Below are 14,528 nucleotides of genomic sequence, written 5' to 3'. Positions count from 1 at the left end.
TCCCTCCTTGGAGGGAGTAACAAGTGTCACTTGCTTAACAAAGGCCAGAACCCTACTGAAAGAGCAGGAGACCAAATGTTAAACCTATTAGGCTAATATCAAGCCTTCAAGAGCTAAAAATCAAAATCCAATAGTATTATTTTAAAATACAGGTAGCCAAAAGAAAAGCCATTTGTCATCCCGTCATTAAAGCACAATCACTGATAAAGTTTAGGGGCTTATCTTTCCAATTCTTTTCTTACTCTGTAAATATACACTTTAAAAAGTATTAGGTTTACAGACAAGTTGTCAGGAGAGTACAGTATAGAGGTTTGCACATAGACTGTGCCCAGTATCTCTATTATCTCAGTATCTATAACGTCTTATATTAGTATTTGTTAAAATTAATAAAATAGTATTAATATATTATAGTCAACTAAGTTGTGTACTTTATTCAGATTTCCGTAGTTTTACCCAGTATCCTGTCTCTATTTCAGGATCTCATCTAGGATACCACATTACATCAGTCATCCTTTCTCCTTAGGTCTTTCTTGGCTACGACAGTTTCTCACACTTCCCTTGTTTTTGATGACCTTGACAGTTCGGATCAGGAGTACTGATCAGGTATTTTGTAGAATGTCCCTTAGCTGGAACTCCTATGATGTTTTCTCATGATTAGATTGGAATTGTGAGTTGTTGAAAGGACGACCGTTCTGATTCCATCAAATCAAGGGTGCAAACCATACACATGACTTTTTACTGTTGATGTTGACCTTGATCACCTGCATAAAGTAGTGCTTGTCAGGTCTCTCCACTGTAAAGTGCCGGTTCTCTCCTCATCCCCGTCCTGTCCTCTTTGCAAGGAAGTCACTATGTGTGACCCAAACTAATGGGGTGGGAAGCTGTATTCTACTTCCCTGAGGGTTGAGTGTCAATATGGATTATTTGGGATTTGTTTGCACGGGATATTTTTTCCTCTCATCTTTATTTATCTATCAATGTGAAATTGTGAATATACTTTGAATATATATAAATATCCTTTTATATACTTTGGGTTGTAATTCAATACTGCTTTGTTTTCTTGCTTAATTTTCTCCAGCTTTAGCTTTCGGGAGCTCTTTTAGTTGGCTCTTGTGTCCTTGCCTTTTGACATACCCTTCCTAATTATAAGTGTGTTTGTTTGTTTATTTGTTTACTTCCTTACTTTCTGGTCCTACAGGATGGCGTAGGCTAACCTTCAGGGTTCAATCCCTGGGTTGGGAAGATTCCCCTGGAGAAGGGAAAGACTACTCACTTCAGTATTCTGGCCTAGAGAATTCTATGGACTGTATAGTCCATGGGGTCGCAAAGAGTCAGACACTACTGAGCCACTTTCACTTTCATTGCACCTTCATGGCCTGGGTCCTAGTCAGTCATTTCTCCAAGGAACTCTGGTCTTTTTATTAGAGAAATGGTATTAGGAAGCAAGATCTGGGTGTTAGGTATGCTTATCATTACTGGGGTGTCACTACTTTCAGGCCCTTTCAGCTGACAGAGCAAGTGCATAATGGTTCAATTTTAGCACATGTATAGTATAATTAGAATTGTTAACTGGTACTCATATGGGACCCAACTTGATTAACTATACCACAGTATTTCTATGCAGTTTCTTTTGCTTTTAATCTTATTGTTTCACTCATTTCTAAAGTTACTTGTCAACACCTCTCCCCCTACTTCTTTCAGTGAAGTTGTTTCAAACATTTATAATACAATTGGATTCTTTTATCACATTCTGCATTCCATCCTAGAATTGATCTCCTAAGTGATTTTTTTTTTTTTTAACTGCATCAGTTGAGTTGTATTCTTTGTGCTGTAAAGTTCAGTGGGTTTTGACAAGGGTAGGGGCTTCCTAGATTGTACTGGGAAGTGCTAAAGAATCCACTTGCCAATGCAGGAGACCTAAGAAACTCAGGTGTGATTCCTAAAAAGGGAAGACCGCTAGGTTGGAAAGAATGGTAACCCACTCCAGTATTCTCGCCTATAAAATCCTGTGGACAGAGGAGCCTGGTGGGCTACAGTCAATGGTGTCACAAAGAGCTGGACACGACTGAGCCACTGAGTGCGCGCGCGCGCGCGCACACACACACACACACACACACACACACACACACACATTATATATCCACCATTACAATTTCATGTAGAATACTTTTACTGCACTAACCACCCCCCTCAAATCTCTGCCAATAACTGGTCTTTTGTTTTGCCTTTTTTGGAATGTCATAATTGAAATCATATAGTATGTAGCCTGTTTAGACTGACTTTTGTCACTTAACAAAGTGCAGGGAATTCCCTGGTGGCCCATGGTTAAAAGACTCCATGCTTTCATTGCTGAGGGCGTGTGTTCTGTCCCTGGTTGGGGAACTACGATCCTGGAAGCCATGTGGCACAACAAGAAAAGTGCATTTAAAATACACTCATATATGTTTTAAATGCACTTTTCTTGTGCATTAATGCACAATGCTCATTTCTTAAATGCTCATTTCTTTTTATCACTGAATAGTATTTCACATTTTTGTCACTGAATAAGTATTTTTGTTTATCCATTTATCTATTGAAGGACAAGTTGATTGCTTTAGATTTTCCCTTCAAAGCTGATGTAAATCTTTACATAAAGGCTTTTGTGTGGATGTAAGTTTTTGGATTTTCTGAATGTGCACCAAGGCCCAGGTGGCACTAGTGGTAAAGAATCTGCCTGACAATGCAGGAGATGCAAGAGTTACGGGTTCGATCCCTAGGTCGGGAAGATCCCCTGGAGTAGGAAATGGAAACCCACTCCAGTATTCTTGCTTGCAAAATTTCAAGGGCTGAGGAGCCTGGCAGGCTACAGCATGGGGTCACAGAGTTGGACACAACTGAGCAACTGGACACATTAGGAATGCAATTGTTAGGCTTGGAAGAAACTGCCTAACTCTTCCAAATTGCTATACCATTTTGCATTCTCACCAGGAATTAATGAGAGTTCTTGCTGTTCCACATCCTGAACAACAATTGGGATGGTTAGTTTTTTGGATTTTAGCCATTATAACATCTGTGGAGGGATATCTCATTATGTTTTAATTTCTACAGCTGTTGTTGAGCATCTTTACATGTGCTTATTTGCCATTTATATACCTTCTTTGATGAGGTATCTGTTCAGACTTTTTGCTCATTTTTCATTGGGTTGTTTGTTTTCTTATTGTTGAGTTTTAAGAGATCTTTGTATATTTTGGGTGTAAGCCCTTTATCATATATGTGAAAATATTTTATAGATATTTCTTCCTCTCTGTGGCTTTTGATTTTCTTAACAGTGAGTTTGACAGAGCAGAGTTTTAAAATTTTAATAAAGTCAAACTATTTTTTTGTGAATGATGATTTTTGTCATTGTATCTAAAAAGTCATAACCAAATCCAAGGCCACATAAATTTTTCTCTTTAGTCTTTTTTTATTCCTATATATTTTATCACATGAGATTGTAGTCTATACAGTACTATAATTGCTTTTTATACTTATCAATATATGTGAAATTTTTCATGTTGTTAGGTATTCTTCTAAGGCATTTAGCATTGACCTCCCAGTATTATCTTATATAGAAGTACCAGTAAGCCTTGAATCAACCTTCTAATGTTGAATAAGATTGCTGTTTTTGTTCAGTCACCCAGTCATGTCCAACTTTTTGCGACCCCATGGACTGCAGCACATCAGGCCTCCCTGTCCCTCACCATCCCCCAGAGTTTGCCCAAGTTCATGTTCATCGCACCGGCCATCTCATCCTCTGATGCCCTCTTCTCCTTCTGCCCTCAATCTTTCCCAGCATCAGGGACTTTTCCAATGAGTCAGCTCTTCACATCAGATGACAAAAATACTGGAGCTTCAGCTTAGGCATCAATCCTTCCAGTGAATATTCAGGGTTGATCACTCTTAAGATTGACTGGTTTGATCTCTTTGCTGTCCAAGGGACTTTCAGGAGTTTTCTCTAGCATCACAGTTCAAAGGCATCAGTTCTTTGGTGAAGATATTCTTAGGTTTATCAAATCTATACACATTTCCAAAAAGTCGTTTCAGGTTTAAATTTGTTAGACTAAATAAGGAATTTTTAGTCCCTGGATTGAATAAAAATCTATTTTATTTTACTTCTCCTTTTTTCTTTTTTTCTTCTTTCTGTAAATATTTAATGCATCTATGCTATGTGTGGGGTTCATTAGTGGAGATGCTTCAGTGAACTGGAATCCCTGCACTTCAGAAGGCTAGTGGAAGTCATAAACAAAGATAGCTAATATGATTTCTGATAGTAATAATTATAGCAAAGGATAATATAAAAGAGAGTAAAGGAGTGATGATAGACCATGGCTACTCAGACCCAAGACAAGGAGGAGAATGAACACATTAAAAGCTAATACATTGGAAGAGGGTGATGTTAGGGAAAAAAAAATCTTGCTGAGGTTTCTGAACTGCTATAGTGGGATTATAGGAAGAGGGACAGAAGGTTAGAGAAAGTATAGAGCTTGAATTCAAAAGAGAAGCAGTTCTGAGAGATGATGATGTCCTCAGTGTGATACGGGAAGGAGTAAATGGAATGACAAAGGCTATGATCAATGGAACGCTGAGGAACCAGGAGTCTGGAGCCCGGGAGGGTGATCCGCGTGAAGTCACACAGGCAGCTGGCTGTACTTGGAGAGCTAAGGAGTAATTTGAGCCATAAACTCTGCAGAATAGGGTGGAGTGAATGGAGATCAGAGCTGACAGAGATGAGGAAGGGCCACAGTGATATAGCCAAATGGCAAGGTTCTAAACTAAGCAGGGCTTATTATTAAGTAGGATAAAATAATGATCTGTAAGTGGAATGCATGATTTAAGAAAATGCTAACCCTACTTCCAGACCCTCGGGTATAAAATAAGTTAGAAAGTGAGCTAGAATGATCTCCTGAAGGCTGATAATCTTTGGGAACAGCAATCTTAGCGGGGATAGGTTTTAAGACAGGGTAAAGGGATGGAAGATGCTTTTTGTGAATAGTTAAAGGATGGGGCTTCCCTTGTGGCTCAGCTGGTAAAGAATCTGCCTGCTATGCAGGAGACCTGGGTTCTATCCCTGGGTTGGGAAGGTCCTCTGGAGAAGGGGAAGGGCACTAATACCCCTCCAGTATTCTGGCCTGGAGAATTCCATGGAGAAGTCCATGTGGTCACAAAGAGTTGGACATGACTGAGCGACTTTCGCTTCACTTCACTTCAAAGGATGGAGGGGAGCTTGTTTCAGTGAAAACTTGGGGCAGGGGAGAGGAAGCACAGAGAAATATTGAGACATGAGTGGAGAACACAGAAAGTAAGATTTGCTTCTGTCTGGGGCCAGGTCCAAGGAAAACAACAGGCCTCAAGGTTTTAGCAGAACTTTTGGTGTCAGTGCAGTTGGAGAATCAAGGTGAAGCTCATCGTTGACACCTCATTGTGGCAGAGCTCATGTCAGGTTGAGTGGAGGTCATTGTTGGGAGAAGCTGTAAACAAAGCTGTATTACTAAAATAAATGGCATAAACAAAACTGTAGGCAGATGGTGATATTTGAAGGAAAACAAAACATTTTATGCACTCTCAAGCCTTTCAGAAATACCCATTTATCCTCAAATAATTGATTCATTGCAAGTCACTCAGATTTTATTCAAAACAATTCCTTTAAGAAACTTTGTGTAATTATAATTCCTTGCCCTGCTTCCTGGTAGTGTATACCTGAAAACAGTGAAACTATATTTGTTTAAATATGTTTGTTATGGAATGAATTTCTGTGTTCCTCTCAAATTCACCTGTTGAAATACTATCCTCCTAGTTAGGGAATTTGGGATTGACATGTACCCACTGTTATATTTAAAATTGGAAAAAAAAAAAAAGGATAACCAAGAAGAACCTGCAGGAAACTCTGCCCAATATTAAGTGGCAGCCTGGATGGGAGGTGAATTGGGGAGAAAATGGACACATATATACATATAGCTGAGTTCCTTTGCTGTCCACCAGAAACTATCTCAACATTGTTAATTGGCTATATTCCAATACAAAGTAAAAAGTTTAATAAAATGTTAAAAAAAGAAAGTTACCATATTTAAAATAGAATTTATAATCTTATCCCTCTTCAAAAAAAAAAAGAAATCTTATCCTCCAATGTGATGATATAAGTAGGGGGGCCTTTGGGAGGTGATAAGGTTGTGAGGGTAGAACTCTCATGGATGAGATTAGTACCCTTCTTAAAGAGACTCCACAGAATTCCTTTACCTCTTCCATTGCATGAGGACACGGTGAGAAGAGGACTGTCAGTGAACCAAAAAGTGGCCTCTTACCGAACACCAGATCTGCTGAGGGCTTGACTTTGGACTTGGCAGCCATTTCTCCAGTGAGAAATAAACATTGTTGTTTAAACCGTCCCGCCTATGATGCTTTTGTTATGGCAGCCTGAAAGGACTAAGATAATGCTTAGTAACTTCAAAATTTCCCTGACTACCCTCTCCTAATATCATTACCTGCTGCTCCCCTCCCCATAATGGCTATTTTCCTTGGCCTTGGTGCAAAAACAAAAAAACTCTTAAAAAAAATTTAATTTATTTACTTAATTTTTGGCTGCTACACTGGCTCTCTCTGGAAAGCATGGACCCTAGATGTGTGGGCTGCAGTAGTTGTGTTTCCCGGGCTCTAGCCCGGGTGTTGTGCTGCACTGGCTTACGTGCCCCATGGCATGTGGGATCTTCCCAGGTCAGGGATTAAACTTGAGTCCCTGAACTGGCAGGTGGATTCTTAACCGCTAGACCACCAGGGAAGCCCAAGAGCCAACCCATCTTCCGTGTTCTCCAGTCATGTCCCAGTATTTCTCTGTGCTTTCTCTCCCCGTCTCCACTGTGTCTGGCGATTTAGGCTGGAGGAGGACTCTGGGGCCTGAAGAAAAGCAGACCTGGCTAACTCACTGCCACAGGGAGAGGAGTATCGGGGCCCAAGGGAAGGGTGTGCCGTCCTTTTCCCAAACCTGGAAATGGCAAGTTATTTTTTTAACCCATAGAAGCTTTTTTAACTAATAGAAGTCCTCTTTGTCCTATGGCAGTTATTAAGCCACTTCCCGGTGCCTGAAACATTATTGTTTGGGTTCACTAAATGCTACTCCAGTGTTAGAGAAGTAATAACTTCCAAATGGATTTGCCCCATGCTGTGGAAACAGTTTTGGACTTGAAAGAAGTTGAATCTAAATGTATAGTTGTTGCTAATAAGGTTGCTATGTGAGAAAAAGTTACATCAGATTTATGTTTTGTGGGGCTCTTTGTCTTAAAAGAGAGTATAGCAGTAAATGCAGTTTAGATATGTGTAATAATAGATAAAATAATTATTTAAAATATTGTAAAGTTATATGTTTAAAACAATAAATAATTATTAAATGTGTGACTATAATATAATTAAAATCATCAAGGAATTCCTGTTATATTTAGCACAATAATATTTTATAAAAAAATTTTAGGAGCAACATATTATTGCCAAAGTATTAAGATATCATTTAGTAATTATTTGCAAAGTTTTTTTTAAAGTCCATCAATTATATTTAAATTATTTGTCAAGAATTTGGTCTAAGTGTTGTAAATGCATTATTGCTTCCAGTTAAAATTTTCAGCTCAAAAGCTGGTGGTCTTTTCAGTAACAGAAACCTTGAGAGAGTCTGGCCATTGCCTTGGATAAAAGAAAGAAGCCCTTAAACAAAGACAGTAGCTTCACATGTGAAGGAGAACTTGTGATCTGGGAAGAAAAGTTCAGGTTCAAGTGGTCAGGAGAGAAAATCTTCAGGTTCCATGAGGGTAGTAAAAAGTTAGTGTTGTCTAGAAAAAGGTGAATTGTTAAGGTGGACTCCCTGTGCTAACAGGAGAAAGGAGAAATTGAAATGTGAATATGCTAAAGCTTACAGGTGCCAATTGGCTTCACTGATACTGTCTTTTGATCTGAAAGATAAAAGTACTTTTGTGTGGGTGGGAATGCCCCAGGGTGAAAAAAGAAAAACAAAACAGTGAACTTGTGGTTGTGTGGTATGATGTCCAGCATGCCCAAAGAACATTCTACAAAGTGACTCAGATTCTTGATGCTGTTGGCCAAGGAAGTAATCAGCCTATCCAGACACCTCAGTATAACAATTTCATTAAGAATAACAGAACCTATACACAGAAATGAAAATTATATACATATAAAGAGTCGTAAATGATCTGGAACTTAGACTTGCCTGAATGCAACGTGTGAAATGTGTAATTCCCTCAAAGTGATTGTTTGCACCCAGCAATATAAATAGGGACCAAAGAATCTGGAAACAACAATACTACCTACTTTTTTTGAACTGTTTAGGGCTTCCCTGGTGGCTCAGATGGTAATGCAGGAGACCCAGATTCAATCCCTGGGTAGAGAAGATCCCCCGGAGAAGGGAATGGCTACCCTCTCCAGTATTCTTGCCTGGAGAATTCCATGGACAGTCTGGCAGGCTACAGCCCATGGGGTCACAAAGAGTCGAACAGGACTGAGTCACTAACACTTTTTTTTTTTTCACTCTTGAACTGTGACTTCCAGGGAAGTTCAGAAATTTAGACATATCTTGCGGGTAAATAGGGATGGAAGACAATGGAATTCAGGTTTCATGAAGCAACACGGAAGATGCTTAGGGTCTGATGAAGTCATGATTTCATGATTGCAGGTATAATACAGAGGATGTTACACACACATGAATCTGTCCCTCTCCAGCCAGTAAGAGGACTCCTTGGAGGAAGCATTTGTGTTCTCAGTTCAGAAGAGTCTATTGAACTCTCAGGACACCAGATGAGAGCGCTTTAAGAATCTGTACTTAGCACAGCAGAAGCCCATGTGGCATACTTAAGACAGAAAGGGTGACATTTCTGAACCACAGAAGCCATCAGAGATGAAGATTGCAATCAGTTGAGGTTATTGGTTCTCTGATTGCTAATCACAGATCATATGATTGTCTAGTAACCACAGGAATGGCTTTGTGATGTGTGTGGGAGATGTCTATATCTCTGATCCTTGTGCTCTCCAGCTGTGCTCTTCCTCTCAGATCATCATTCTGTACACAAAAGACCTGAGGCTGGGAGTTAGGTGTAATAACAGAGGGTGTGAATCTCCTTTGGTTGGAAGAACAACTTGCAAATTGCAATGAAAGTTGAAAATGGATTCACCCCTTGTGTAGTCCAATGAAACTTCCCATGTAACACCAATAGCTTCCTACTTGCAGTGCCTCAGGAATAATTTAGGAGCATTTCTATATAACCATTTCATGCCTGATATCATGTGGAACATCGCTTGCTCCAAATTGTGTCTCTACCAACTAGGCTATCTTTGGTCACATACAGTCTGAATTCCCTGGGGACCTGAGACAGTTTTGAGGATTGGCTCTACCCTGCTGACCATCCTGTAGTATTTACACAGATTTAATCTTTCAGTACATCCAGAGAATTATTAGTTCCCAGGGATGCTATAACGTGCTCCCTATAATTTTGTAAATCACTTGGTTAAATGATGTTAAGCAGGTTCCTTTCCTGCAAGACTTCTGAGTCTTAGTATGCTAATATCAGTTGGAACAGGAGATGATATGGTATTCAGAGTATATTTGAATACTTCTCATGGAATGTTCATTAACATTCCTTTCTCACAGAATTCTTATTAATAGTTTGTAGGACAAGACTGTTTCAAGGAGTACAGTTTGAGAAATACTGTTTTACAGAAATTTAAAAAACCTTAGCCTGACCTTTTGAATTAAAAAAAAAAAAATCCTATCAATCCCTGGCAGAGCTGAGCTATTATTTCTGGGTGAAACTCCAACTTCATTAACACAATTATATTAGCCAAATTACCTCTCTGAGCCTGTGGGGACAATCTGTCACCTCCTGTTTTAAATTTCCAAATGATTCCCTTGGGAATTAACATCTAGTCCACTGCAAGAAAAACAAATTCTTCTCCATGGAAGAACTCCAACTACTTTATTATATATTCATGGTTACATATTTTTCCTACTTTAATGAGTTTTGTTTATGAAAAAAATCACTAACCGAATTGAAAAATGACATTGCCTATGTCTTACTGTTAAGTTTTAGAAATGTATTTTATTATAATTTGGTATAGTAGAACAGTCATTTTCTAGGAGGATAATTGTCTGAATGAGACCTTTATTCTAGTCAAATATAGGAGCAAGCAACCAAGAACCAATGTCCCTGTTGCTTGTAACAGTATGATTTACCTTTGAACACCATGTTCTCAGACGGTGGCTAGAAATGTGAACTTTCTGGTGCTTTAAAGTTCACTAGGATAGGGAGATAGCTGGGCTTGTGGGTCTTTCTAAGGAAAACAGAATCTTATGACCTCCAGGTATTTGTGATTGGGGACAGTTGTTTCCAAAGATGTGGATAATGTAATGTGTGATATAAAGAAGGGCAAAAAATGAGCATGTGATTTTTGACTGGAAGGTTGAAAACAAGCCCTGTTTGGTTGTGTACTTTTTGACTTGATGTTTGCGACCCCAAACTAGGGGTCTTCAAACCTGTTACCTTTAGCTGTCTAACAAATGATTACTTCATTGACCAAAGCAATCTAGCACAACTTTTTTTAAAAATCAGGATCTCTTTTAAAATGCCAGACTAAATATATGCTATTCAATGTAAATATTTTCAAAAGACTTTTTAAAGCAACAAACTCTTTGCTTTTATGAAATGATACTAGGTAATTGGATATTGTAGTAGTTAATATGAGCTGGGTTTGCTGTGTTAACAAACAACTCCAAAATCCAATGACCTACACCCAAAAGATTTATTTTTTATCTACACCACATTAACATCATGAGTAAGCTACAACTCCTTCCCCATCATCTTTGGGATCAGGCTGGTGCAGTAGGGTCAATCTGAAGTGTTGCCAGTTTTATTATGGAGGGAGAGGAGACAGTAACTCATGTGTTGGCTCTTAAAGCTTCTGTCCAGAAGTGACATTTATCACTTTAAATATTTTAACAGCCAAGAACAAATCACAAGATCAAGCCTGCCATCAGTGGGGTAGAAAAGTATCGTCCTTCCCCAGATAGGAGCAGTGAATACTTTTGAATAAGAATGCAGTCCGCCATGGAGCCCCTGGGGTTGTTTTAGAAGGACGTGGGTTATAGAGCATGAAAGACTCAAGAACTCATTGCTATCATGGAGGCCATCTGGGTGCCAACTCCAGTCTAGAACCTCTTGAGTTGGGCAGTTCAGATTTTTACTTCTCCTACATACACCGTTCCTGTCATGCTCCAGAGTGCCCTTGCTCCCCAAGGTAGGCTTAGAAGTATTCTGGCTGGGTCCAGACAAATGGTACAACATCATTTTTGCTTTAGAGGTTTTCTGGGCCACCAGGACAACTGTGTAGCCTGGGAGGGATTGAAGGCTGGACTTCAGGGGCCAGCAACATCCAGGTGTCAGGGCCACCTTCTTGTCATCATGGTACCAACCTTTTGCCATGGATACTCCCTGACCCATATCTATGCTCATAAAATCCTGGGTGTGTGTAGTGATAAAGACCTGAAATCTACACAGCTCTTTCTAAAGAGCCAAAGGAGCCCTTTACAAGAAGAGGCCTCAAAAACTTTGTAGACATCCCAGAATTTCTGAGCTCAGGGTGGGGTGGAGGGAGAAAGAGGTAGGCTGAGTGAAGATGACTTTATTTCATCCAGAACCATTATTTTATCCAGAGTGACTCCATTTTTACCTGTTCCCATAATCGAGAATTCTCACAAGATTGAGTTTGAAACCACAGCTAGGAGAGGATGAAGTCAAGTGCCTGAATCAGTTAAGGAGAAGAATAAAATTTAAGGAATTTTCTGCTTATAGAGATCTGCAAAGCCTCTTTCATTACAAGAAGATTTTATACATTTCCACCCATATATTCAGCCTTTCTGTTTAAACCCATTTTCTTTAAGCCTATCATTCACAGTCATCTGGAACAGAAAAGCAGCACTTTATGTGTGTCAAAAACCTTTCTGTTCCTCTTCTGAAAGCACTTCTTTTGGGACTGTTAAGTTTTGTTGTTGTTCAGTCGCTAAATTGGTGTCCAACTCTTTATGGCCCCGTGGACTCAGCTCGCCAGGCTCCTCTGTCCTCCACAGTCTCCTGGAGTTTGCTCAGATTCATCTTCATTGAGTCGGAGGCTATCTAACCATCTCATCCTGTGCTGCCCCCTTCTCTGAAAGTTAATATATAAACTTTTAAGTTTATATTTATATCAAATATATAAACAAATATTTTTATATATAGATTTATCTTTATTTATTTTGAAACAGTCACAAACTTACAGAACATCTGCATGTCAATTTCAAAGAATTTTTTTTGACCCATTTGAGAGTAAGCATCCTGTTACTTGGGTTAATTTTTTACAAACAAGGACATTTTCCTACATGAGCACAATACAACCATGGTTATCAGTTTGCTAGGGTTGCCATGACAAAATATCCCAGACTGGGTGGCTTAAACAACAGCAGCTTATTTTGCTCTCAGTTCTGGAGGCTAAAAGTCCAAGATCAAGGTGTTGGCAGGGTTGGTTTCTTCTGAGGTCTCTTTTTTGGCAGACAGGTGGTCTTCATCTCTGTATGTCTTCACATGGCCTTTCCTCTGTGCACTCACATCGCTGGTATCTCTCTGAAGGTCCTAATCTCCTCTTCTTAATAAGCAGACCAGTCAGATTGGAACACCAGGCAAGTCCCATCCCAGCAACCTCATTTTCACTTAATCACCTCTTTAAAGGTCCTATTTCCAAATATAGTCACTCTTGTAGATACTGGGAGTTAGAGCTTCAACATTGAATCTGAGAAGGTTTGAATTTGATAACGGACATAATTCAGCCCATAACAACCATCGGAGTCTGGAAATTAACATGAATAAAGTACTATCTAATCTTCAGACCCCATTTGCCAAATGCCCTAATAATGTCCTTTATGGCAAAAGAATCCAGCTCAGAATCATGGGCTGCATTTAGTAATCAGATCTCTTTAGTCTCATTCCATCTGGACCACTTTCTCCGTTTTTCCTTAACTCTTGTGGCCTTGATACTTTTGAAGTTATAGATCAGTATTTTTGTAGAATGTCCATAAGTTTGTTTTGTCTCATATATCTTCATGATTTGATTCAGATTAAACCTTAGCAGGAGCATCACAGAAGTGATGCTGGCTTCTTCTCATTGCATCCCAAGAGGTGGTACCAATCCTGATTTGTCCCATCATTGATGATGTTCACTTTCCCTTCATTAATGTGATGTCTGCAAGGCTTCCCAAGAAGCTTATTTTTTTTTCTTTTGTGTGTGTGGGGATGTGCCCTGAGACTATGTAAATGCCAGTTCCTCATCAGATGTTCAGTTTATTTATTTATAACTGTATTGTCTCAGGTTTTCTTAGTTCAATGAGTTAAGATCTAGTAGCACTATTATTTATTTTGATGATCTAATTGTCTCCAGTTTGGCCAGTGGGAGCCCCTTCAAGATAATTTCTCTGTCCTTTAAAAATATCTCATTTATTCTGTGAGCATTTTCTGGCACAAGTTGTTCTAGGCTCATCTTAACATTTTGCCTGTTTCAGCCCTGGAACAGGAACCCTGGTTCCTTTCAGTGAGTAATTGTATTTAGATGTGTTTTAACAACAGTATGCCTAAATCCATCTGTTTGAATAGTATCCTATTGTAACAATAGGATATTGTTAATAGTATTGACAATAAATAATATTATTGCCTCGTCATCCTTGACTTCTACAGAAATGTGTGATCTGAACAGGTTACCACTAATCTTTTCTGTGTATTGGCATTTTGGCTAAGATCAAGTGTAGTATCTGTTCTCATCAGCTTAATGTCTGGTATGTCCTCTATCCAGGCTTCCCAGGTGGCAATAGTGGTAAAGAACCCGTCTGCCAATGCAGGAGACATAAGAGACACAGGTTCAATCCTGAGGAGGGCATGGCAGCCCACTCCAGGTTCTTGCCTGGAGAATCCCATGGACCAGGAGCCTGGTGGGGTCTATAGTGTGTCAAAGAATCAGACACGACTGATGTGACTTAGCACACACCTGCACACACACATGTCCTCTGTCCAGGGCTTTCCAGATGGCTCAGTGGTAAAGAATCAGCCTGCAATGCAGGCGACCTGGGTTTGATCCCTGTGTCGAGAAGATTCCCCTGGAGGAGGAAATGGCAACGCACTCCAGTATTCTTGCCTGGGAAATCCCATGGATAGAGGAGCCTGGTGGGCTGCAGTCCATGGGGTCACAAAAGAGTTGGACATGCTTGAGCAACTGAGCACACACACATATAGGGGAATATACAGATGTAGTAATGTGTATAAAGGAAAGAACACAACCAGATATCTATATATAAATTAGCATAGATGAGTCCTAGTTCTGGAATTTACTTCTAGGAGAGAAATGAATGTCATTTATTTCCAACAGGGAAAATTAGATAAGAAATCCAATTAGTTTCCCAAACCCTGCTTTCATTCTTCAAATCAGTCCATTAGAGAAGTCATATT

General features: G+C 39.5%; 1 pseudogene; it reads left to right on the top strand.

The window, feature by feature from the left end:
- Positions 1–13,792: 13,792 nt before the first annotated feature.
- Positions 13,793–13,913, top strand: LOC145522146 (U2 spliceosomal RNA; annotated as a pseudogene).
- Positions 13,914–14,528: the final 615 nt, after the last annotated feature.

Source organism: Giraffa tippelskirchi, chromosome 9, assembly GCF_054371585.1.
Source record: "Giraffa tippelskirchi isolate mGirTip1 chromosome 9, T2T-mGirTip1v1.2.pri, whole genome shotgun sequence".
Lineage (NCBI taxonomy): Eukaryota > Metazoa > Chordata > Mammalia > Artiodactyla > Giraffidae > Giraffa > Giraffa tippelskirchi.
Note: the sequence above shows the minus strand (reverse complement) of the source record. Positions and strands in the feature narration are given on the sequence as shown.